Genomic DNA, 27859 nt, shown 5'->3' with positions numbered 1-27859 from the left:
TTCTTCCAGATCTGTGCAGTAATCAATTGTGAAATGTTGTCTGGAGCCTTGGTAATAAGGACCAGTGACTGCTGCTCCCTCATCTTGTGCAGGGTGATTGGTCTGGTCTCTGCCCCCTCCTTTAGTTTTCTGCTGGCAGCCTGTAATGGGTGGACCTGCTTAGCCCCTGCCATAGCCCTGCGCAGGCTATATAGCACAGTAATGATGTCACTGTTAGTTTTAAAAGGCGATATCTGGGTTTGCAAAGGAATTTGTTGCACAAAGTGGCTTTACATTTTTTTTATGGCTATTGAGGAATATATTTAAATGAAAAAGTCAGTATTGCCTGCTGTTCAGCTTCACGTACATTCCATAAAGGAGAAACGAAAAAACGCACACCTGAAAGAGCTCACATTTTCCCCGCTGTAAACAGAATGAAAGAAGAGGAAGTGAGACTACCCACCCAGCTGTGGCCTCACACACAGCAGTGTTTCACTGGATCTCACCGTCACACTTCCTCCTGCCGAGCCGCTTCTATGACACAAAACAACAGACAAGGCTTCTCCAAGCACCTCTGCGTTTACAAGGCACAAGATACTCTCATTAACCCTCACTGGTAATCTGATTAACCCCTGTGACTGCGCGTCCTACACTGAAGTAGTTAACTCCACCGACACCACACAATGCAAGCACACAAAGTTGGGTACAAAAATGTATGTATGAGATTTATAATTGATAAGAGTTTGTAGAAGTCAAAGAGCTAGGTGCAAAGTGCAGTAACTGGAGTCATCCAATCAGAAATCCTCTTAACTGACCGCACAACTGGAAACCAAACTCGGGTTGGATTTTAGGGGTTGCACATCATTACTGCTCTCTGCTCTACCTTAATAAAAAAAAATTCTGTATATATTACATTTTTTTTACAGCTTACATATGGTGGTAAATCCTTAACACATGCTCCGACATGCTGTGCATTTATATGATGCACTTTTTTTTTTTGCATTTGAAGCCAAGCAGGCAGACCTTTTGCATATAAGCATGCACACGTGTCTATATGGATTCAGTACGGAGATAAAGCCAACACATACACATGTTACTATTTATACATAAGTGGCTGACATATGCTAATCCGTGAATGTGCTTTTCGTTATAGTAGTAATGGAGCCCTAGCTTTTAGAATATAGAATTTGAAATCTAAAAAGATCTTGTGCCCGTCCAATGGTATCCTGCATTGCTATTGTACCCATAGTCATCATCAACAAGGGTTCCTCTACAGCAGGGGTCTATAAACATTCTAAAACAAAGGATCTGTTTACTGTTCAGATATTAGGGGGGCCAGACTTTGGCCAGTGAAAATATAAAATGCCTTGGGCTTGGAGGTCGAGAGTAAAGAATTACATAGTACCTGTGGTTAGTAGGAGGAGGAAGAATAGTGCCCCCCCCCCCAAATCGGTGCCACTGGAAGGAATAGTGCCCCCCACTGTCTGTGCCAGTGGAAGGGATAGTGCCCCCCCCCCCACTGTCGGTGCCAGTGGAAGGAATAGTGCCCTGATATTAGGGAAGGATGTTAAGCCCCATCTCTGGTGTAGTAGGAGGAACAGTAGCCCATTGTGGGTGTCAGAGGGGGGAATATTGTCTCAGGGCCACAAGCAAATCATTTCAGTTTGCAGACAAATGCCCTGGAAGTTTGAGTTACTTGAACTGTGGCTAACTGACCTCTCAATTGGAAAGTGTCAGCATCGTTTTGGGGTCAATGGCATTTAGAGTCAGCTGCATGACATCAATGATCTTTTATTAATTGTCTACAAGGGTGGCATTCGGACCACACGCTTGCATGCTTCCCACAAATTGGTTTTAGCAAGGGTTCCCTGAGACCTGAAAATTTGAAGGGTTTCTCTTGGGTAAAAAGGTATGGAGAGGTTACTAGATAGTAGTAGCACTGTGCATAAAAATCATTCTGGTAAATTAAGTAAATGCACGAGACATATCCAATTATACAATGTTGTTTCCTACTAATTATACAATTCATTGGATGCATTTCTTAAAAGAAAACCCTACGCCACTGGTTTGAGCAGAGGTAGTACTGTAAGGGGAGGTTGATGTGCTAGTATCACACAACTCAGCGAGTTTCTCTGGCTGATGTTTTCCACCACCATCTGTGTTGGCTTCCAATCCTTTGTCAGCTTCCTTTGGCCTTGGCTGACCACACACACCTACAATTCATTTCTTACATTCCCGTTTTCCTATGCATTGACTGTAGGGTATTTATATCACCATATGCATAGTTGTACAACATTGTACAATAAGAACAGAAACGATACCACGCAAATCAACGGATTCCCAACATTGGTTAAGTCATACACATGCCACAGATGTCATGAAATCGCTGAAGACTGCTGAAATCGAATGAAAACATTCATGGCTTGTTCACAACACGTCTGTTCTGTGCTTTTCTGCACATGTATGGTGTGAACAGGGCACATAGAAAACTACTACCCTGTTTCCCCTAAAATAAGACCTAGCGTGATTGTCGGTGTTGGCTGCAATATAAGCCCTACCACCCAAATAAGCCCTACTCGGTTTCCTCAAAAATAAGCCCTACCCTGAAAAGAAGACCTACAAGGACTTTAACTAGGGCTTATTTGGGGGGTAGGGCTTTTATTGCAGCTATCACCGACAATCACACTAGGTCTTATTTTAGGGGAAACAGGGTATGTGCAGAAAAACACAGCTCAATGGTGATGGTGGGAAACAAGCCCCCCTAAGCTGCCCATACACTAGCATTTTCAGACATACTGGTGAGAAAATTTTAAATTGCGGGACAGAAAAAGTTTCTCAGACCAAATGAATTTATAGAGTGCGTGTGCGTTTTTCCCTTCAGGAAATTCCATTCAAATCAAAAAATTGAATGTTAAAAGCAAAATAACATTTTGAAACACCTTCAAAAACATTTGTCAATACATTATCGAATGTACTGGCGAGATTTTTGTATGCACTTTCATTAGCAAAAAATAAAAAATCTACCTGCGTACGGCCAGCAAATGTCTCCTCCAATTATGGCTTATTATGGCTTTGTACAACTTCATGCAATGTGTATGAGTGGTTTGGATCTAGCTTGGAAAGGTTTGTAAAATTTAACAAAAAAATTAAAAATAAATAACTTTAGTGACTGAGCAATACGATTGCAATGTGCATGGGCGGCTTTAGCGTCACATATTTCCAATAGACCTTGAAGGATCCAACAGTGGCGTGGCAGGGCTGGGCTCATCACAAGCCATCAATGTGTGACAGAAGAGAAGCACAGAACTGAGTGATGGTAACATTACACTTTCACCTCTACGTTCTTCAGCCACATAATTCTCAGAAAACGTCCCCCTTTTAAAAAAATAAATAAATAAATAAAAAAAAAAAAAAAAAAGGGACGTACTGCAGAGCCACCCAAGAATCCAAGCAAGGAACATTTTCTTAAAGCGCTCTTTGTTAAAAAGGTGAGGTCTGGCCAGCCCCCAGGAGCGCGCACACCCACCCGGACGCACATTATCCTCCCAACACATGTACTTTCACCTAAACTTATCATGGATACGCTCAGCTCAGAGGCACAACTGCTCTCCTCGGCAACACACCTGGCAGATCGTCTTGTAAAGTGATCCCGTACTTCATTCTCTTCCCCAACCGAGAACCTCTCAGGAGCCAAGTAAGCATTTTCCCAGGATTAGCAAGAACAGCGACGATCGACCATCTTCTCAGCCTGTTCTACGTTGCACACGACTCCGCAAAAGCCAGAACGACGAGCCTGCACGAGGCTCTGCCGGTCCAAGGGGGAGAAAATACATAAAGCAGTCAGGAAATCAGTCAGTCAGAAGTGCCGCCAAAATGCGAGCTCGTTCTAAAGAAAGGCCCTCCCTTGTACAGGCTGCCAATCACACATGGGTCACGAGGCTATTTGCACAGACTGAATAGAGTTCCTATTGACACGGCTTATGTCTGCAGCATGCTACCCTCAGCAAAGCTTTCAAGAACATATCAAGTTACACAGTCCCTCTCTCTCCATCTACATTTAGGGACAGCCATAAAATACAATCTTTCCCGGAATACATTTTTAAGCTCTGCTGAAATAAATCTCCACAAGTGACCTGTGTTTATACAAGGCACAGCAATGATCAGGGCTGTTGTGTGCATGCTAGTGCAGCATGGAGTTAAAGAATTCTCAAAGCCCATTTGTAATTCTACAAGAGCGCCATACATGTACAACCGGAATTTGTTTTAGCATTTAGCCAGTTTTCACATCGACTTATTTCATATCACCCCCTGCCCCCCCCCGGATTTAGGACGAGGGAAATGGTGCAGATCATATGTGGGGCCGGAGAATGGGCATGAGCAATTTGTTTCATTAAGAATTCCTTTAACAAAATTTGTTAAAAATCTGAAATATCCAAAATTAACGAAAACCTCTTTAACCAATTTTTCCAAATATTTGTAAATTCTAAAACCCCAAAATCTGAACTATTATAGGTATTGGAATTTCCTTTCAAATTTGGCTGTTATTGAACGCAACAAAATATTCAAAGTTACGTTTAGATACGGAATTCGTTATGCCGGATAATTCATAACTTCGGATAAATTCGTATTCGTCAAGTTGACCAACAGCCAAATTTGAAAGGAAATTCCAATACCTACAATTTAATAGCTAGTTCTTATTTTTGGATTTTTCAAATTTACAAATTGCAATCATAACGAATGACCTGAAAAAATAAATAAAAAACCCCCACAAATTATCCAAAATTATTTTTTCAGCAGTGCACACGTCTTCCCGGAGAATTGCACTGCCCAGATTTAGAAAGAGGGAAATGGTGCAGATCATATGTGGTGCCGAAGCATTGCACAGCAACGCTATACCTGGAAAAGGAGGCAAGGCTACCATGATCGGAACACTGGGTGTGGCCTAATTCCAGAAAACTTGGGGATAACCACTCGTTTAGGTCTAGGTGGCATGGAAAAGTAGATTCACTCGATTTTCAACCACTCTGTGCTGCTAGATCTGTCCCTACAGCATCTTCTGCCCCATGTTCCATCAGGCTACTGCCCTAATGTTGGAGTATGGGGGGGAGCAGAGGATCAGGCAAGTAAAATGCTTTACTCTACCACAGACTTAAAGTGATTGTAAATCAGCCCGTGCAGCTAAAAATTGAAACTGAGCCTTCCTGTTTAAATTGTACCTACAGGAAAGCCTATAATAAGGCATACCTGTAGGTACTGTAAATATCTCAAACTTACACCATTTAGGAGATATTTACTATATATGCACTCCGAAGGAACAGCCACTCATGCCGGTTTTTTCAGGGCCCTGTGCCACAACCGGCTGCTCCCACAACCCCATCAGATCACAGCGCGTCTCGGTGTGCGGGCGATGCTGCAGGGCTTCGTTCTAAGGCAAGAATTTCATAAGGAGCTAGTATGCGATGTATACTAGCTCATTCGGCATCTGTCTTACAGGTTTTATTTGTTTATTTTTTGTTTGGTTAGGGTTTACAACCTATTTAAGTTCCTATTAAAGAATTAAAAAGAGAATTATGTTTTTTTTTTTTTTTTTTTTTTTTTTTTTTATTTATAGTCAGACTTACCTATGTTGATGCAGCATCAGACCGATACTGCAGCTGTCCCCCTGCCATCTCTGCACTGGAAACGGATTTTTTTTTTCACAGATCCGAGAGGAGAGCTGCTGACTGCCAGTCAAAGTCTCTCCTCTCCGTTTCTCCATGCTCATTGGAGTGCTGAGCTGTGGAGGGGTGGTGAGTGGGCGTCTCGCTGAGACTCATCAGTCAAGGCAGCTGGCAGATACACACTTGGGAGGTCAGGATGACGCGCTGCCTCGACTGATGGCAGTAAAGAACGGACTTCAGACTAATCTCGGCTGAAAACCGGTCACAGGAGTGCAAAATGAATTGCACGCCTGTGACCCATAGAAGCCCAGCCTTAAAGTGGAAGTAAACGCCCCTATCGTTTTCAGCCAAGGAAGCTGCCATCTTTGCCTCGGTTTAATCTTCAACTGCTATGGTGCTGCACATGCGATTCGTTATGACACCAGCCATTGGATAGTTTGATAGTTTGGCTGAGAGCACAGCCAATGTGCAGTTAGCATTCCCGGCATACCTTTTATTTTTAACTGTTTAAATCGATGGGTTTACTTCCACTTTAAAAGCTCAGGCTGGACTTCCTTAAAATTGCATCTTCATGTCGGATCCAGCATTCCACAAGTAAGCAAGTTGTCCAAGAAGTTATTGTTGAGAGAGTTCCCCTTTCAAGGCCTTTTTTGGTAAAAGGACTGAAGGCTTAAGACCTCAGGAAGGTTTACCCCAATCTCTCACTTAGAGACTGAAGATCTTCCCATTACCTACTGCTGCAGTATGAGTGAATTAAAGTGCTGCTAGAAGAGGGCGATATCACAATTTTCCCAAAACTCCCTTAAATTTCTAGTGTATCCAAATAAATAGACACAGGAGAAACAAACTGACAACCAAAAGTACATGAAAAGTCAAAGAAAATGCTTGCACTGACAGGTAGGATTTTTCCTATCTGAAGGTATGCTTATGTGTTCCCTGCAAACAAAGTTACAAAGCACTATATGCTACTGGAGACTCATGCCGTGTACATAATATGGACAGCAATGATAAGCACGTGGTGCGTATACCATAGCATGCAGCACATGAACTTGTCCTGGAGGACTAAATTAAAATCCATATTATGCTGTGTTTACTGAAGTCTGAGATTATATATATATATATATATATATATATATATATATATATATATATATATATATATATATATATATATATATATATATATATATATATATATATATACATACATACATACATACATATACACACACACATACATACACATACACACACACACACACACACATCTTTATTTTGTTAATATAATCCCTATATAAATATTGGGTTATTACAGTATTATAGAGGATTTATATAGCACCAACAGTTTGCACTTTACAGTACAAAGGGAGACAGTATGATTACAATACAGTTTATTACTGAAGAAATAGGGAGGCCTTGCTCATAGGGCTTACAATCTAAAGGGAGAGGGAGGTGAACAGGTAATAGCTGTGGGGGGGGGGGGGGGGGGGGGGGAGATGTATAACAGGTAGCCGAAATAGATTTCTATTTTTTAGGTGGAGGAGGGGTATGCTTCCCCGAATAAATTTGTTTTCAGGAATCCCCTAATAGTGCGCCAAGTAGAAGCTAACGAATATACTGGAGTAGGGAGTTGCAGAGAATGGGAGGGGTTTTGGAGAAGTCCCGGAGAGAATGAGAGGAGGTAATGAGGGAGCTAGGGAACAAGATGTCTTAGGAGAAGTGGAGAGGGCAATTTGGGTGATATACTTGGACATATATGTTGGGCTAGTGGAAGCCAGTGACGGGATTGGCATAGAGGGGCAGTAGCTGTGAATTGCTTAGTAAGGTGTACAAAGTCTATGTTATGGTAATAGAATAAGGAATACAAAATTAAGTTTAAGAATAGTCATTTCATCAGCCAAAGTGACAATGGCTACTGCTACAATCACTGCCTCCCTGCTCTGTCACGGCCCTCGTTATGCTGCTCAAACAGAGCAGGGGGCTTCCATGTACGTGCCTGCCCCATGCAACGGTACTCTGGCCTGAGCACCCAATCACCAGCCCTGAATGTAGTCCTCTACTCGAGTAAGCTTCAACACCATCCAACATATGAGCTCTCCCTTAAGCAGCAAAGGAGCTTGAATAGGCAAGTATACCTTCCTGGGAAAGAGAGCGGACTATCAGACACTGGAATTGTGCCCTGAATGGTTCAAGTGACAATGTTGCCTTAACCACTTCAGCCCCGGACCATTTTGCTGGTCAAAGACCAGACCAATTTCTGCGATTCGGCACTGCGTCGCTTTAACTGACAATTGCACGGTCATGTGACATGCTTCCCAAACAATATTGACGTCCTTTTTTTCCCCACAAATAGAGCTTTCTTTTGGTGGTATTTGATCACCCCTGCGGTTTTTATTTTTTGCGCTATAAACAAAAATAGAGCGACAATTTTGAAAAAAAAAAAAAAACACATTTTTTCCTTTTTTTGTATATATTTTTGGGGGATATTTATTATAACAAACTTTTTTCCCTCAGTTTAGGCGGATACGTATTCTTCTACATATTTTTGGTAAAAAAAGAAAGAAAAAAAAAAAGTTGCAATAAGTGATTGATTGGTTTGCGCAAAAGTTATAGCGTTTACTAACTAGGGGATAATGTTATGGCATTTTTATAAAAAAATTTTTTTACTAGTAATGGCGGCGATCAGCGATTTTTATTGTGACTGCGACATTATGGCGGACACATCGGACATTTTTGGGACCATTGTCATTTATACAGCAATCACTGCTATATAAATACAGCGTAAATGGCAGTGAAGGGGTTAACCAGTGGGTGGCAGTGTAGGGGTTAAGTGTTCCTAGGGGTGTGTTACTAACTGTTGGTTGGGGGCTGGGCTTTAATTTAGTGAACACTGATCTCTGCTCCAATCACATGAAGCAGAGATCAGCGTCACTAGTTGCTAGGCAGAACAGGGAGATGCTTTACAACAACATTTCCTCGTTCAGCGGCCCGTGAGACGATCGCGGGTATGTCTGCGGGACCCACGACCGGACTCACGGGGGTCCCAACCAGCACGCCGCCAAATTTAAAGGGACGTACAGATACGCCCATTCGCCTGCCCGTGCCATTCTGCCGACGTACATCGGCGTGCGCTGGTTGGGAACCGGTTAAAGTAGAACTAAATCACTAACATTTCACATAAGCTTTAATATGGTAATGAAATTTCAAATGTTTTTTTTCAATCTTTTTAAATATATACAGCAGCCATTCTCAACCTTTTCAACACAGAGGAACCCTTTAAATAGTTCTCCGGTCTCAGGGAACCCCTGATAAAAATGAGAAATCTACAACTCATGATACATTAGTGTGATGGTCAGTGGGAAGAATGGTCCTTACACTTGTGGTCATTGGGAAGAATTACCTCCTTACAGATAGCTAAAAAGATTAATGGTGTCAGTGGGAACTTATCTGAGAGGCAGAAATTGCCCAATGCTGAAGGAACCCCATAGCAACCTTTGGAGGAACTCTAGGATTCCACGAAACCCTGGTTGAGAATCACTGATATACAGTATACATCTTTTAAAGTACTTGTAATGATCCTGCCATGAAGATCCTTGTACAGACACTGTTTAGGGATGACAGCTGTCTGTCACCCAGTTGTGCTAATGAATGGTTGCCATGTCACATGACCCCAATAGAGACTACTGCACCAATACACATTGCCCAGGCATGGTCCACTGTTGTCACTACCAGGAGGCCAGTCCACAGCAATGATGTGGAATGAGCACTTTCCCTTTCGTCAATACAAATTATAATACAAATATTACATTGTCCCTGTACCCTTGGGTCAATGCTAGGTTTCCGGTTTTAGCTGCTACCATGTCACCCACTGAATAAGCCCCATAACCAAAGGCCAGAAAGTTGTGCCCCTCATTTATCATTCATGTGTTTGTTATTTTTATCTGTGTTTTGAAGTGTATGGGCTCTTGTACACCATTTCTTTTGGAGGGGGATACAAAAGGCCCCTCACATATATAAAGGGCATATAGAAACCTCCCCATTTTATATACACCGAGGTGACACTGTATGGCACAGCGCATGACATTTCCCATAACAAGTATTAACAGTCACTCCAGCCACTAACCAAGTAGTCTACTTTTGGATTCACATAAAAAAAACTAAAAAAAAAAAAAAAAACACAAACACGTTTTTACTCTTAATGCCATAAAAGTATTTCCATATTGAGAGAAAAAAAAAAAAAAAAAAAAGAGAAAAGACCAACTGCCTGAAAAAAATTCTTATATGTGACTCATTTCCTCCAAAACAGATGGAGAGCAGGTCTGCACATCTTTTAGACTTGAATTAATAGGGCTGGGTTCTAAAGTCTGTAGGAGAGGAAAAGTAAAAGGTGTCGCCCACAGCAAACAATCCAATCCCAGCTACTAAGGTTTTCCCCTTGCTTGAAATAGAACAAATTAAACCAAATAGCCTTCAAAAGAGATACAATGATTGTAAATGTAACGCAACATAAAAAAAACTGACCTTTTTTACACATCAGTTACAAAGAAAAACAGTTAGGCCCCTTTCACACATGCATACATTATGTCTGTATCCGTTTGCGGATGAAATACGGACATACATGCATTCCTAGCGGGTGTCTGCAGATGAACATCCGCAGACACCCGATATCGTCCGCCTCCGCAATTGTCCGATTCTGCAAACGGAGGAAAATCCTATTTTTCTATCCGTCTGCAGAGCGGATCGGATGAACACGGACAGACGGTCTGTGCTCGTCCCATCCCCATAGAGGAGAGCGGAGAGCCGATAGGGCGGTCCCTGCACACCGCCCTGTTATCCGCCGGCTCAGCGGGGACAAGCAGATCATTACTGATCCGTCCCCTGTTTATCAACCTTAGTCTGGTTGATAAAAAAGATACAAAGTCACCAGCACCCCAAAGAGATGCACTTCACATTTTTATTGTGAAAAGTGTCATATAATGAATAAGGAACCGACGTGTCGGGGCCTCGCAGGGCCCCTTTCTCAAAAGCTACATAGAGACAGTTACAACACTAGTGGTCACAAATTGCCTTGAGAAAGTGACCCTGCGAGCCTCGAAACATCAGTTTCTTATGACTTACGTGGCACCATCTTCACAATAATTATGTTAAAAACACATCATTTTGGAGCGCTGATGACAGGACACTGTTAGGGTTCCTGCACAGCAACATCCATGGCATTCACTTCAAGCACCCATCATCACCAGGTCCAAGTACTAAGAGGAGTGAAGCTTCTATCTGGACTTTATCGATTGGGAAAGAAAAAAAGAAAAAAAAAAAAAAAAAAAAAAAGGAAGGACACAAGCTTTTAGTTTAACCAGAAGAAAAAAAGAAAAAAGAAAAAATGGTGTAGCACTAATAAAAAATAAATAATTCCTTCCTGATCCCCTGAAGGCAATCAGTTGTGACATCTGACAACCCATTCGGTCTCAGTCTGCATTGTGACAGCAGACCCATAATGGCCATATGTTTTAAAACAATAAAAAAATTAAAAATGTGTCCATTTACATGAAGCTACCTCCAACCCATCACATTTAGGGCCAGAAAAAGTAAATTGAAACCCTAAAAGAATGTCATCTACTTTTCTAAAGAATTATGCATCATAAACAATGGCCATTTAAAAAGAATTACTCATGTCAACTTTTTTTTCTATATTTTGGAGCATTTCAGTACTGCTGATCAGCTGCAGCCTCTTTGCCACCACTTCCCATCTACACACATGCACTCCAGTAATGGTTGCAGAGCGATTTTCAGGGCAAGATTTCGGATGCCAAAATTAGAACATGCCCCAGTAATCTATGGAGGAAACTAACACTTGTAGTCTCAGGTCTCAAAAAAGGTGACAAAGTACACTTGGGAACCTGGCACCAGGGGCGGACTGACAACTCATGGGGCCCCCAGGCAATAGGAGATTATTGGGCCCCCAGGCAATCAGATTATGGGGCCACACAGTATACACAAACATGTTTCTATTGGCTGAGAAGGTACTGGAGAGGTGGGGCAGCTATAATCTCTGGATTTTAAGACCAAAAGGATGTTGGTAAGGGACATTTCAGAGACAGATGTATATAAAAAAAAAAAAAAAAAAAAAAAAAAACACCCCACAAATTTTTTTTACATACTGTCCCTGGTCTTACTGAGGCTGGCAACCCTGATGGGGCCCCCTAGTGGCATGGGGCCCTTGGGCAGTGCCGGAGTGGCCCAAATGGTCAGTCCGTCCCTGCCTGGCACTGAGCATTTTCACACTGCAAAAAAAAAAAAAAAAATGGGAAGTGAAAATATACTATGCTCCATGTTTATAAAACTAAACCGGTCACTTTGCCGATTCGGTTGATAAGTCAGACCCAGTAGCGGCCCGCTCATCAGGGGCACAGGGGTCCCGCTCCCCTAATCCATGTGCCCGGCCCCTAATCTCCATGCAAGATGTTGGACACATGGATTTCAAAGTGTTTTCTCTTTTTTGTAGGAGCACGATTAGAGTCAGAGGCTCCAACTGGGTTCAAAAAGGGCGGGCTTGAGGCACAGAGCACTTGCCTTAGAGCCAAAAAATTAAAAAAAGGGAGGAAGAAGGTATACGGTTGTTGGATGCTAAATCCAGGCAAAGTATGTACTGAATTCAGTCCCAATTTTGGATGGTCTGAAACCAAAACATTCAGCTGGAACCTTAATGGGGAGGCCTATATGCATACACCAGTTTCTCAAAACCAGTCCTCAAGGTGCCAACAGGTCATGTTTTCAGGCTTACCATTGTTTTGCACAGGTGATTTGATCAGTTTCCCTGCCTTAGTAATTACCACAGCCATTTCATCTGAGGGAAATCCTGAAAACGTGACCTGTGGGGTGCCTTGAGGACTGGAGTTGAGAAACACTGCTCTACACCACTGGCACAGATTATGCCAAGCCTTGAAGAACATGCTTGCCCTCACAGAAAATTTTACACTTCACATCAATGATAACCATCTGGCTCTGAATAGCCATAAGCAATGCAGTGTGGAAGCTCCTGTCCTGGGATTCTATATACTAGAAGGGAGAGGCAGAGTTTGCCGCCGACATCTAACATGAAAGGTTTGTGGGAGAGAGGCTAAGATGGCAGCTTCTGTGGCTGTAAAGGATGGAAGGTTTGGTTCCACTTCGACAGTGCTCGGGAGGCAAGCAGTTAAATGACGGCGGGCGGTGCAGCTCTTGTTCTGGGCCACCATCATATGAAAATGGGCGTGCGGCGATTGCGGCCACACCGTGTTGGTAGAACATGGCGCAACCCCGATCTGTGTAAAGAGCCGTGTCTGCGGCTCTTTAACCATGTGGTTGGCTGTGTCCAATCATAGCCGGCCACATGTAAACATGGAGAAGCCGGTAATCTGCTCTCCTCGCCTTAAACTGACAGTGTGAGGAGAGTTGATAAGCGGCATCTCCTCACAGGGGGACGTCTAGAGGTGTAATCATCAGTGCCCTGATTACAATAAAGAAAAAGTATAACAATACAGTGCCCACAAGTGCCACAAATCAGTGCCCATTAGCTATGCCAGTCAGTGCCACCTATCAGTGCTGCCCATCAACGCCCAGTGTCACCCATCAGTGCCCATCTGTATTGCCTATCTGTGCCCATCAGTGCCGCCTCAGTGCCACCTCATCAATGCCCATCAGTGTTAATTTAGTTGACTAAAACATTTTAGTTGACTAAATGAATACTATTTTAGTCGACTAAAAACAATTGAGATGACTAAAATACAACAAACTAAAATGCCATTTTAGTCAAAAGACTAAGACTACAACTAAATTGAAATTTGACTTCAAAATGAACACTGGTCTGCAGTGCATGTTCATACCTCAATGCCATAAGTAATAACATATTAGATTTTTCACTCAACGAGTTTGGAAATTGGACAGAAATGTTTAAAGAGGATCAGAGCTGATGGATAGAGAAGGAAGAAGCTCGGGACAGTCCAAAGTGTCAGTAGAGTAAGTAGAACATGGGCACATTTTTTAGCGGGGGGGGGGGGGGGGGGGTCCAAAAAAAAAAAAAAAAAAAAAAAAAAAAAAAAAACTTATTTCTGCTTTGTTATATGCAATTAATAAGTGTCTGCATTTACCTTGGTATCGGTCTCTTGCAATCCTCTATACAGCAGCACTTAAAATAGAATTATGGACACACACACACACACACCTCCATACTGCAGCATCTGTATGACACTTCAGCTGTCCCATGCTGGTTCTAAGACCGAGAGATCACCTGACTGTCCACGCACCCTGCTCTGATCCTGCAGTGCTCACTGGGGCGTCAGGCTGGGGAGTGGGCAGATACAACTAGTTATGGCTCCTAGGATCATGCTGAAATTAAGAGCCAGTTGTAAATCAGGCAGCCATGTGGATCCCTACAATACTGTCAGGACCCTATCTGAAAGTGGCAACAATCTGCCCCAGCAACTGAGTGTGTAGGCAATAGCTGGCTATAGTTGTCTTTGGGTCACAGAAGAATATTAGTAAATTTACGTCTATGATTCAAAACGGAATAAAAAAAAAAAAAATAAAAAAAAAGGAAGGAGGAAGAGGTTTGGCCATACATCCTTGTATAAACTGCGACAGGGAGGAGCAGCTCATGGAGCCAAGGTGTTTTGTGCGAAAATGTGCCGACAAAAAGTAACCTGGCGGGAGGAGAGATCCAAAGGATGATCTCATCACTCTTCTGTTGCTCCTTCACTGTCCAATCAGCAGGCTGAGGGTGTAGAGATGACACCACTGTATTCCTTAAAGCTGGGTTCACACTGCTGTGCATAGCGGCTCACAACAGGGGTCCAGTGCATTCTTGTTCTGTTTTAGGCCCGAATTTTTGGCTGGATTCGGACCTGAAACTGACCAGAAAACGCACAGGACTCTTCTGCAAACCACTCCGCATCCGCCCCAGAGCTGTGTCAACCATGCGACTTGGATGCGGGGTAACCAATTCACACTAGTGTGAACCCAGCCTTACAATAAAATCGAAGAAACTGGTGTCATCCTCCTCAATTTCCTGCGTTATGGGGCACATGCATTTCATTTGCACATTTAGATGTTTTCCTGGAATTCAGCATTTATAGCATTTTTTCACTCCTGCCTGATTTGTGTGCTGAAAGTTATATGCTGGGAATTCTAGTTCAACCACAGCTGGAGCACCACATTTTTAACCTCATGCGAATCAAAACAAATTCACTAAAATATGTATGCGTGCAAGCAGATCAAAGCAATAGCTCAAACATCCCGATACTGCTTTGCACATGCATTTCTTGCAGTTAAATGACTACAAAATGTATGCTCATCTCTTATGCAAAGATACGTTGGCATTTAAAAATGTAGATCCAAGGATAATTTGCAGGATTTGAGAGCCTGTCAAACGGATTCCTTCAGAAAGATATCAAAGAGGCACATTTGTGTACACTTCTTTGCTCCATCAGCGTTTAAAAAGTTAACATATGGCATATAAAACTGTATGCAAATCCCCATTGCTGAGAGAGATATATATAGATAGATAGATAGATAGATAAGATAGATAAGATAGATAAGATAGATAAGATAGATAAGATAGATAAGATAGATAAGATAGATAAGATAGATAAGATAGATAAGATAGATAAGATAGATAAGATAGATAAGATAGATAAGATAGATAAGATAGATAAGATAGATAAGATAGATAGATAGATAGATAGATAGATAGAGATCTATATCTATATCTACACACACACACACATATACACACACAGTATCTCACAAAAGTGAGTACACCCCTCACATGTGTAAATATTTTGTTATATCTTTTCATGTGACAACACTGAAGAAATGACACTTTACTACAATGTAAAGTAGTGAGTGTACAGCTTGTATAACAGTGTAAATTTGCTGTCCCCTTAAAATAACTCAACACACAGCCATTAATGTCTAAACCACTGTCAACCAAAGTCAGTATACCACGTGAAAATTTCCAAATTGGGCTCAATTAGCCTCATAGCAAAGAACTCTGAAAAAAAAAAGATTGGTTGCTCTACATAAAGATGGCCTAGGCTAGAAGAAGATTGCCAATACGCTGAAACTGAGCTGCAGCACGTTGGCTAAGACCATACAGCGGGTTAACAGGACAGATTCCACTCAGAACAGGCCTCGCCATGGTGAACCAAATAAGTCAAGTGCATGTGTTCAGCATCATATGAGGTTGTCTTAGGGAAAGACATGAGTGCTGCCAGTATTGCTGCAGAGGTTGAAGGGGGCAGCCTGTCAGCGCTCAGACCATACACTGCATCAAAATTGGTCTGCATGGCTGTCATCCCAGAAGGAAGCCTCTTCTAAAGATGTTGCACAAGAAAGCCCACAGTTTGCTAACGACAAGCAGACTAAGGATATGGATTACTGGAACCATATCCTGTGGTCTGATGAGACCAAGAAAAAACGTATTTGGTTCAGATGGTGTCAAGTGTGTGGTGGCAACCAGGTGAGGAGTACAAAAAGACAAGTGGGTCTTGCCTACAGTTAAGCATGGTGGTGGAAGTGTCATGGTCTGGGGATGCTTGAGTGCTGCCCACTCTGGGCAGCTACAATTCATGGTGGGAACCATCAATGCCGACATTTAATGTGACATACTGAAGCAGAGCATGATCCCCCTCCCTTCAGAGACTGAGCTGCAGGGCAGTATTCCAACATAACCCCAAGATGACCACTGCCTTGCTAAAGAAGCAGAGGGTAATGGCCTGGCCAAGCATGTCTCCAGACCTAAACCCTATTGAGCATCTGTGGGGCATGCTCAAAACGGAAGGTGGAGGAACGCAAGGTCTCTAATATCCACCAGCTCTGCGATGTTGTCATGGAGGATTGGGAGAAGACTCCAATGGCAACCTGTGAAGCTCTGGTGAACTCCATGCAGAAGAGGGTTAAGGCAGTGCTGGAAAAGAATCGTGGCCACAAAAAATATTGACAGTTTGGGCCCAATTTGGCCACTTTCACTTAGGGGTGTACTCACTTTTGCTGCCAGTGGTGTAGACATTAATGTCCGTGTGTTGAGTTATTTTGAGGGAACAGCAAATTTACACTGTTATACACTCACTACTTTACATTTTAGTACTCACTTTTGTGAGAAAAAAATAAAAATATAATATAATACATACACACACACACACACACACACACATATACATATAAAAAACCCTTGAAAAACAGCGCTGGTCAGAATAAAGTGCGAAAATAAAAATAATCAAGTGTAAATGAAACAAATCATGATATTAATATTAATAATAATAATAGTAAGTTCTTGCTGCAACCCAATGTGAGACGCACACAATATACAGTAATCTTAGAAAAATAAACACTGATGGCTCCTTCCAGCAGGACAATGCACCATGTCACAAAGCTCAAATCTCACCACTGGTTTCATGAACATGACTATGACTATGACTATGACGTCACGGTACTCCAATGGCCTCCACAGTCACCAGATCTCAATACAATAGAGCACCTTTGGGATGTGGAGGAACGGGAGATTTGCATCATGGATGTGCAGTAGCTGTGTGATGCAATCATGTCAACGTGGCCCAAAATCTGAGGAATGCTACCAACACCTTGTTGAATTTATGCCACAAAATAGAGGCAGTTCTGAAGACAAAAGGGGATCCAGCCCGATATTAGCAAGGTGTACCTAATAAAGTGGCCGGTGAGTGTATATCACACACACACACACACACAAACACACACAAGCTTGTTGTCTGAAAATGGATAACATTGGCTGGGATTTCAGTTCAGAAGACAGACGAAGTTAGACGCTCACTGGCTTTCTGGCAGGATTGACATGTATACAACCACATTTTATTAGTAGGTTTAACAGAAGGTTATTTTTGGGATTTATATACTTTTTTTTAAGCAGCAAAGGAAATGCAGAATAGTTTACATGCTGCTGAAGTGTGCGCACTTATCACCAGCATTATATAGTGCAGCGTGTATGAACTAGAACACGTCCCATGATGCCGCTGGAGCCCGTCTTGGTCTGCTCTTTAAGCCGTAATGTCAATTAGCAAAATGCAGAGAACGGAGGGAGCAGTACAGGACGGCATACCAGTTTTGCCCAGACAAAGAAAACTAGGCTATTTTGGTTGTATTGATGGTTTCAGGGTTTTTATTTTTATTTTTTAAATAGTTTCTTTTAAATCTAGAAAGAACAGCTTAGATTTGGATCCCTTCAGGCATACCTATGATTAGAATGTGACTAGCTATATAAAGTTACTCTAGCTATAATAGGAGCTCTAGACTCTCTGCTCCCATCTGTATGCAATTTCAGTATCTGTAATTGCAGTCTAATAGCTGGGCATGAATTTGCAAATTGGTTATGTGTGTAGTCACACCCCAGCACACATGGTACAACCAGACACAACTAGGTACAACCCAGAACTGCTTTAAAAGAAGCCTCAGGTACGCCAATATACCTACCTATTAAAAATTATTTTCTCTAACTATATTAGTCTTTTTTGTAAGTATCTCCACCTACTGCAGCATCTTACAGAATTGTCCCACCGATTCCAGTACCGGTCCACTTCAGTCAGGCAATCCGTCAACATCCCCTCCTAATAACTACGGTGATAAAAGGGCAAAATTACTAAAATAATATTTAAATAAAATGTGAGAAGATGCACTTCAAATTATCCAATCATGTTGTTAACAAAAATCCTCATTTAATTGTTTCATCTACATGAGATTGGATAATTGAAGTCAATTTTCACAAATTCCATTGAACAGTCTCACATCAGCCCCTAAGGTCCAGGCTACAAAAGAGAAGAAAAAAAAAAAAAAAGGTACAAACACTGCAAAAGAAAATCTGGCTGTCCCTGCGTACATACCAAATAATTACTGCATACATGGAAACAAGAACACACAAAAGATGTTCAAAAAAGGTTTCTTAAAAGGTAAGACTTTAGCCAACATCTGGACATGTGCACTGTAAAAATAAATGAGACACTAGACATGTGTCATGAGTAGGCTAGAATACTTTCCATTCACCCTTTACAGTAGGCTGTAGAAAATAAGCTCAGGTCTTGTATTCATGTTGGCAACCAAAAACACAGCAGGGCTTGCCATGCAATGTGCGATCTTCTCTCCCCCTCCCCCTCCCTGCCTGTCAGGAATCCCCAGTGTGAACATAGTAAAAGTGGTTGTAAAATGCTAGAATCTTCTCCATTACAGGATTAGAACATGTAAAAGGTGTGGGTTTCTGTAATATAATTGTGCAAATACCTTCTTATAGTGCCGTTTCACATTCTCATTGGCTGCCTGACCCGTCTTCCCTGCTCTAAGCACTGCAGAGGAGGGGGGGGGGGGGTCCCAGATGCCCTGCGGACACCGGGGAGAAGAGGAGATCAGCTGAGCACCAAGCAGCAATGTACCGAGGGTATTTGATACAATTATATTACATAAACACGCCTTTTTCCATTATATATATATACACACACACACACACACACACACACACACTACTGTAGGAGATCGAATTCTACAACTGCTTTAAACTAGGGATTATATTGCAGCCCTCCCTGAAAATCTAGATAGGTTTTATTATCGGGGTAGGTCTTAAATCTCTGCTGACTTTCATCATCCAATTATGTGCAAGCAATAAAGCTGTTCCCCCTTTCATGTGATTGGGTATTCTTTGCAAAGAAAAGACTTCCTTACCTCATTTACCAAGCACTAAAGCAACCGCGCTTGTAAGTCCAGTCTGTTTGCCTTTAGAAAAATCAACCACAATGTGATTTAGCAAAAAGTATCCAATTGATCTTTAGATCTCAAACAAAAAACTAAAATGTAGGTTTCAATTAAAAACTGTCTATGGGGCAAAGGAGACTGCAAAAAAATATAATCCTATGCAACATTGCCAATGTATAAAAAAAAAAAAAAAAAAAAAAAAAAAAAAAAAGTAAAATGTCTGAGTTTTGAATATCTTCAAAAAAAGGTAGCAGCTTTGCCCCCCCCCCCCCCCCCCCATATCCCATCAACCAATAGAAGGATTGCAATAGGCACTTATGTGATAGTCTATACTAGCATGGCTATTCTTTCAGATACCGACTGCCTACAAGTGCTTCCTTCCTTTTAAAGTGATGGACAGGGACGTAGCTCTGACAAAATGCTCTGGTTCACTACAGGCGCTAAAATATAAAATTGTATCTGGGTCCCTCAGACATCCACTTGCCTAGGTTTCCTTGTGAATTGTCCATCATTGCAGTAGAATGTTCGAACTTAAAAAAAAATAAATAAAAATGTTTTAAAAATGAATAGGAGAAAAAATAAAATAAAAATGGGAGGTGTGGCTGCAAGAAACCAATCGGATGCATGCAACCTTCCTTTAATGCGTTTGCTCTCATATGATTGGCATACGATAGGATACTTCCTGCAGCTTAAGTGTCTGTGGTTAGCACATCAGACAGGTCTAACTAACCCTGCCAAGTGCTACAAGACACTTGATAGTGTAAGTAAGAGTGGGTGACTGGTTGACTCTAATTACAGGATTAAATGACAGGTTCAACATGTAGTGTAATTGTCTCTAGCCTGATATGCAATCTGATCCTTAACCACTTCAATACCAGGCACTTGTACACCTTCCTGCCCATGCCAATTTTCAGCTTTCAGCGCTGTTGCAAATTGAATGACAATTACACAGTCATGCTACACAGTACCCAAAACAAATTTTTTATCATTTTGTTCCCACAAATAGAGCTTTCTTTTGGTGGTATTTGATCACCTCTGCAATTTTTATTAATTTTTTGCTTAACAAATAAAAAGACCGAAAATTTTGATAGACAAAAAAAAAAAAAAAAATATGTTTGTAAATAAGTACGTTTTCTTCTTCAATGACGGGCACCGATATGGCGGCATCTACACTGATGGGTGGAACTGCTGGGAATCACTGATTTTTATTGTGCCATAGAGGTGTCAGTGCCCATTTGTGGGCCCCGATTGGCATATGTTGCACATTAATTTTCACATGTGGATGGCTGCGCCGATAACCAATCAGCGCAGACCCCCCCCCCCCCCCCCGTCAGGAGAGCCGCCGATTGGCTCTCCTCTACTCGCGTCTGTCAGACTTGAGTGAGGAAAAGCTGATCAAGGGCTCTTCCGGTTTACATTATGATCAACCATGATTGGACACGGCTGATCACGTGGTAATGAGCCTCCGTTGGTGTGTCGAAATGACACCACACCATGATGCTTGCCCCCATAGGCACGCATTGCCTGTTATCCTGCAGGACGTCATATGACACCCAGTCAGGATAACTGAACCACCGTCCAGCCATCATTCTGCTGTAGGCTGGGCAGGAAGTGGTTAACCTTTACTTAATTACAATTTAATGCTGCGCAAAGAACTATAGGAAAAGGCCTTCCACAGCGTTTAGATTTAATAAATATTCATTAATGCACAACTTTGTACATCCCAGCAGATGTGTGTTTTGAGATCCACTAGCTTAACCACTTCCCTACCCAGCCATAGTCATATTATGCCCACAGATGGGATCTCCCATCCTGGGTGGGCGTCACATGACGTCCTTCCATTCCCGATGTCCGCCGGGCACCCGCGATTGCCGAGAACACAGCAGGACCGTGGATCTGTGTATGTAAACACACAGATCCACGTCCAGTTAGTGGAGAGGAGACCGATGGTGTGTTCACAGTACACCGATCGGTCTCCTCCCCTTGCTAGTCCCCTCCCCCCACAGGGAACATATTAATCCCTGCAGCGCCCCCTGGTGTTAGCCTCTTCCCTGCCAGTCACATTTACACAGTAATCAGTGCAATTTTATAGAACCGATCGCTGTGTAAATGTGAATGGTCCCAAAAATGTGTCAAAAGTGTCCGTCACAATGTCGCAGATCGCCGCCATTACTAGTAAAAAAAATTTAAAAAGCCATAAATATATCCCCTATTTTGAGGACGCTATAAAATTTTTGCGCAAACCAATCTATATGCGCTTATTGCGTTTTTTTTTACCAAAAATATGTAGAAGAATACGTATCGGCCTAAACGGAGGGGGTTTTTTTTTTTTAAATGGGATGATATAGCAAAAAGTAAAAAAAAAAAAAAAAAATAAATAAAAAGATAAAATTTGTTTTTCTCAAAATTGTCGCTCTTTTGTTTATAGCGCAAAAAATAAATACTGCAGAGGTGATCAAATACCACCAAAAATAAGCATCATTTGTGGGAAAAAAAAGACGTAAATTTTGTTTGGGTGCAATGTCGCACGACTGCGCATGTGTCAGTTAAAGCGACGCTGTGCCAAATCGCAAAAAGTGCTCTGGTAAGGAAGAGGGTAAAATAATTGCAAAAAAATAAAAATAAAAAATTGGAAAATTGTTGAAAACTATGACCATTTAGAACTTCTACCCATTTCCCTGAAACCAAAGCACAGCGAATCTATACACAATACTTACATAATTAACTAGGATAAATAAAAAAAAAAAATTAAAAAAAAAACACATCTACCCCCACCCTGCATTTTTATATTTACTTGCCACTCTGCTGACATCAGCACCACGCTGCACTGCCACTGTAGCCCGAGGACATGGCATGCAAAGCCCAAAACTTGCCCTTTCCTGGTGACGTGTACATTTTTAAAGATGGCCCATGCACTAGTAGAATTTTATTTGATAAAATTTATTTTTTGGAACAGTGACAAGAAAAAATAAAAATAAAAAATTGAAGGAAGAGAATGGAAGATTTTTTTTTTCCCCTCATATGAAAACCACAAACATACTTATTGTAATGCACATGTACATTCAAAAAGTTGAAACATTGGCATGGTAATCAAACAAAATATTTCAGGGTTTTCATACAAAAAGTTATTGACCCCTTGATGGTAAATATTGAATTCTCTGAGAACAATTTTCTGAATGAATGTACAAACATGTAGGCAAGCAGGGCCTCCGATAGAAATCACGGGAACCGTACAGACTACCTGATGGGGACCCCTTCAGCCCCACCCTGGCCCCTCCCCAGACCCCGCCTTGAAACTAAGTGCAAGTTTGTCTTTAATTAATATCTATCTAGTTTTCTCCAGCCAGTTATAAGTTTTATTATCCAAAAGAAATACTGAGGCAATATAAGAGATGGTCAGAGACTGCAGACATGATACAAGAGATCAATGCAGCCTCACCAGTACCTTGTTTACACATATTACTCCCACTGTGTTATGGAGCTGCGGTCTGAACTGTTCGGCGGCCATCTACTCACTAACAAAGCCCTGCCTCCTAGACCATTATAGAGGTAACACTGATCTGCGATAAACTTTTTTTTAGTTCAGATGGTGTCAAGTGTGTGTGGCAGCAACCAGGTGAGTACAAAGACAAGTGGGTCTTGCCTAGAGTCAAGCATGGTGGTGGGAGTGTCATGGTCTGGGGCTGCCAGCACTGGGGAGCTACAGTTCGAGGGAACCATAAACACCAACATGTACTGCGACATACTGAAGCAGAGCATGATCCCCCTTCCTTTGGAGGCTGGGCTGCAGGGCAGTATGCCAACATAAGGACCCCAAACACACCTCCAAGACGACCACTGCATTGCTAAAGAAGCTGAGGGTAAAGGTGATGCACCGGCTAAGCATGTCTCCAGACCTAAACCCTATTGAGTATCCACAAATGGAATGTTTAGGAGCGAAGGTTGCCAACATCCACCAGCTCCATGATGTTGTCATGAAGTAGTGGAAGAGCAACCTCTAAAGCTCTGGAGAGTAGAACCCTCACATTTTTATTATACATTTTCATGCGACAACTCATGCAGCCCCAGACCATGACACTCCCACCACCATGCTTGACTGTAGGCAAGACACACTTGTCTTTGTACTCCTCACCTGGTTCCCGCCACACAGACACTTGACACCATCTGAACCAAATAAGTTTCTTGGTCTCATCAGACCACAGAACATTGTTCCAGTAATCCATGTCCCTAATCTACTTGTCTTCAAACTGTTTGCAGGCTCTCCTGTGCATCATCTGGGGCGGCACAGTGGTGTAGTGGTTAGCACTCTCACCTAGCAGCAAGAAGCCTCGCTGGTTCGTATCCCAACCATGACACTACCTGCCTGGAGTTTGCATGATCTCCCTGTGCCTGCGTGGGTTTCCTCCGGGGACTCCGATTTCCTCTCACACTCCAAAGACGTGCTGGTAGGTTAATCGGCTTCTGTCCAAAATTTGCCCTATTATATGAATGGGAACCTTGGACTGAGGGTAGGGATGTGTGTGTTTTGTACAGGGTTAGCGACGATATTAGACACACACCAACACTCACTTCGGTTGGACTGGTGTCTTTATTCAACCTTACTAACTATGTAAATATCTTTAGAAGAGCTTTTCTTCTGGGACAACAGCCATGCAGACCAATTTGATGCAGTATGATCTGAGCACTGACAGGCTGACCCCCTTCAACTTCTGCAGCACTCACTCATACGCCCATTTCCCAAAGACAACCTCTGGATATGACTTCTTTGGTCGACCATGTCAAAGCCTGTTCTGAGTGGAACAAGTCCTGTTAAACCGCTGTATGGTCTTGATAATCTTCTTATAGCCAAGGCCAGTGATGGCGAACCTTGGCACTTCAGATGTTTTGGAACTACATTTCTCATGAACTCTGCAGTGTAGTTGAGCATCATGGGAAATGTAGTTCCAAAACATCTTGGGTGCCAAAGTACACAATTCTTTTTTTCAGATCCTCTTTGCCATGAGGTGCCATGTTGTGCTTCTAGTTACCAGTAAGAGAGAGTGAGAGCGATAACACCACATTGAACACACCTGTTCCCTATTCACACCCGAGACCCGGGGGGGGGGGGGGGGGGCGGGGTGATGGGATGGCTAATTGGGCCCAATTTGGAAATTCAAATAGGAGTTGTACTCACTTTTGTTGCCATGGTTTAGACATTAATGGCTGTGTGTTGAGTTATTTTGAGGGGACAGCAGTTACACTGTTATATAGGGCTGCAACTAACGATTATTTTCATAATCGATTAGTTGGCTGATTATTGTTTCGATTAATCGGTTAATAACCTTAACCACTTCAATACAGGGCACTTTCACCCCCTTCCTTCCCAGCCCAATTTTCAGCTTTCATCGCTCTAGCGCTTTCAGTGACAATTGTGCGGTCATGCTACACTGTACCCAAATGAAATTGTTATCATTTTGTTTGCACAAATAGAGCTTTATTTTGGTGGTATTTATTCACGACTCCGTTTTTTTTTTTTTTTGCGATACAAGCGCAAAAAAAGCGGAAATTTGGGAAAAAAACAATATTTTTTTTTCTATTTGAAAAGAAATCCAATAAAATCAAATTTTGTCATAAATTTTAGCCAAAATGTATTCTGCTACATGTTTTTGGTAAAAAAAATTCCGTTAAGTGTATAATAATTGGTTTGTGTGATCACGGACATATGTACGCAAATGATCATGTACATATGTGTGCAGGTGATCACGTACATATGTGTGCAGATAATCATTGGGACATGTGATTTTAGTGGGACATATGTGGGGGACAGGTTTTTATTATTAGGGACATGTGTTTTTATTATTTGGGGACATGTATGTTTTGGGGACATATGTGGGGACTGTGTTTGTACTGTGTGGTGTGTTGTGTGTTGACACTAGACTGATGATCAGTGAGTAAAAAGCTGTAAAAAGCAGCTCATACTCACTGATCATCAGCCGGCTGCAGCGTTCTGCTCTCCTCTCCTCAGCGGTGACTTCCGTGTGAGGAGAGGAGAGCCGATTGCCTAGCAACCGAACGTTCCTGAACGTCCTATCAGGATTAGACGGCTCCCACCCGGCCGTGTGTGTGTGTGTATATATATATATATATATATATATATATATATATATATATATATATATATATATATATATATATATATATGCATTGGCCGGGTGGGAAGTGGTAAAAAAAAAAAAAATATATAATAATAATATATAAGTGGGTCAAATCAACATTCATTTTCAACCACAGTGACGGGAAAATTTGGAAATACTAGAAAACTTCTTAGTCAAAAGGAATTTTCAGACAGTGTATGAGGTTTTCATTCATAAATTATTCATTTTAAAAACAAGTGAAAATTTCAAACAAAATTCTTTCATTCAGCGAACGTACAAAGATTTTTCGTCTGAATATTCTCATCTGAAAATTGATCTGTGTGACCAGCATAAGGCTCGGTACACACCTACGCAGTTTGCTTTTGATCTGTTTCTGCAGTGCTTTTTGATTTTTGCGCACGTGATTTTACTGCAATTTGCATTTTTTTTGGGCAGATTAAAAAACACAAATTGCTGCAAAAACGCATTACATGCTTTTCTGCAGTTTCTCCATTGAAGTATATTGAACCAATAAAGCACTATTGTGCATTAAAAGTCCCTGACCCTTTCAGATGTGAACTGTAGTGCATTTCTGCAAAAAGTACCATAAAACGCATAGATGTGAACCAGGTCTAAGACATTTAGTAACATAATGGGGTTAACAAAAACTAAAATGAGCCCTTCATAGTAGGAGAAAAAAAAAAAAAAAAAAAAAGGCAGATAATCACTACTGTAAGGGGTTCATTTTTTTTACTGTAGAACAGTGAAATATTTACAGTAGCGATTTGCACTTTGTACTATAAAAGGGCTCTTTTTGTTTTTCTTTAACCCCATTATGTTACTGGCCAATTAGTCGATTATGAAAATAGTAATCAATTGTCAATTAATCGATTAGTTGTTTCAGCCCTACTGTTATATACTGTGAGATACTGTGTATAATAATATATCCGTATTTAAATTGACATATAAAAAACACACCTTCATTTTAAGTAGAAGTTTCAAGAAAAAAAAAAAAAAACCCACACACTAATTAAATAAAGAATGCAGCCTCACCAGTGTCCAACAATGCAGCTTGTTCAGTGCCCATCTGCAGCCTCGCCTTTCCCATCATTGCAGCCTCACCAGTGTTGGATTATCCCTGCTGTCTCCAAGGGAAGAGGAGCGAGCACCGCTGAATTACAGAGCCACGATCTCCTTTGTACCCAGTGCTCCATCACTCACAGACACCTCCTGGCCCTGCTCATTTGATAGACAGAACAGTGGCCCAACGTGGGGCCAGGAGGCGTGGCTGTGTGTGACGGAGCGCCGGGTACACAGGAGATTGCAGCTCTGTAATTCAGCGGCGCACGCTCCTCTTCTCGCAGACACAGCAGGGATTGTCTTATAACACGCACAAATTTCCCCCTGATATTACGCCAATAAATACGGTATATAGAAAATATTAGTCTTACAATAATGACCTCTAAAAAAAAGGTCAGAACACTTCTTGGCCTCTTGGCTTCACATGGGGTTCAAAAGTTGAACAGGCAGTGAACAGGCCACAAACTACAGAGAGATTAAGTACAACGCTGGGGAAAAGACACCATGCAGCAAATGGATTAAATAAAGTGACAAAGACGCCGTGTCAAAAGTCAAGTGTTGCAGTCGTCAAAAACCTGTCATGTATAGAAATGTTAGTGAATTCAGCTGGAATCCATCTAGGATATAGGACAATGAGAAAATCACTCGGCACATTTCTTTTCTGGGACAGACACTGCTACTATGTACTTTATGAGGAGCCCTGTGGTGAATAAGTCCAATAAAAGCGGAAATGGGGGAAAAAAAAAAAATAAAAAAATAAAAAAAAAAAAAAAAAGTAGTAGACATGGACGCCGTCAAAAAATGTGTTTAGTACGAAAAAAATAAATATATAATAATTCACATTTTGTAATTCAATTCAGATTTGTACAAAATCCAAAATTTGTTAATAACGAAAAAGTTTGTTATGATGAATTTATCATTATGAGGGTTTCCTTCCCGGGTCTGAGTGTACACCCGCTGTGCCCATTATGAGGGGATCCCACCATCCCTGTGCTGTGCCGACTTCCTCTGATTGGTGAGCAAAACACCAGTCATGTTTCTGTTATTTTGGATCTGAAATTCGTTAACGAAATTTCGTAAGCATAGAAATTCCCATAGGGTTCCCACCATCCCTGTGCTGACTTGCTAGGGTTTTAACTTTTAGGTTTGTTAACCTTTCGTAACAATTATGAATTAGTTATGAATTTTGATCCGAAATTCGTAAACGAAATTTCGTATTCCTACGAAAAGAATCGCACGTGTCTACTAAATAGTTTTGTTTGTTCTGTGCAGCCGCTTTTGAGA

The 27859-nt window shown here is 41.6% G+C and overlaps 1 protein-coding gene across 5 annotated transcripts in view; it reads right to left on the bottom strand.

Moving 5' to 3' along the window:
- MBNL3 (muscleblind like splicing regulator 3) overlaps window positions 1-27859 on the bottom strand; it is a 195351-nt gene that overhangs the window by 153087 nt on the left and 14405 nt on the right. The window contains exon 1 of one of the 5 annotated variants that reach the window (XM_077493680.1): window positions 3603-3927. The exons of the other annotated variants lie outside the window; for them this stretch is intronic. The gene's annotated coding sequence lies outside the window, so the exon portion shown is untranslated. Of the gene's footprint in view, window positions 1-3602; window positions 3928-27859 lie in introns of those variants that run through there. 5 annotated transcript variants of the gene reach the window in all.

Source organism: Lithobates pipiens, unplaced genomic scaffold (assembly GCF_037356315.1).
Source record: "Lithobates pipiens isolate NorthernLeopardFrog02 unplaced genomic scaffold, aLitPip1_a1.2 Scaffold_1, whole genome shotgun sequence".
In the NCBI taxonomy this organism is placed as follows: domain Eukaryota; kingdom Metazoa; phylum Chordata; class Amphibia; order Anura; family Ranidae; genus Lithobates; species Lithobates pipiens.
This window is presented reverse-complemented; position numbering and strand designations above follow the sequence as displayed.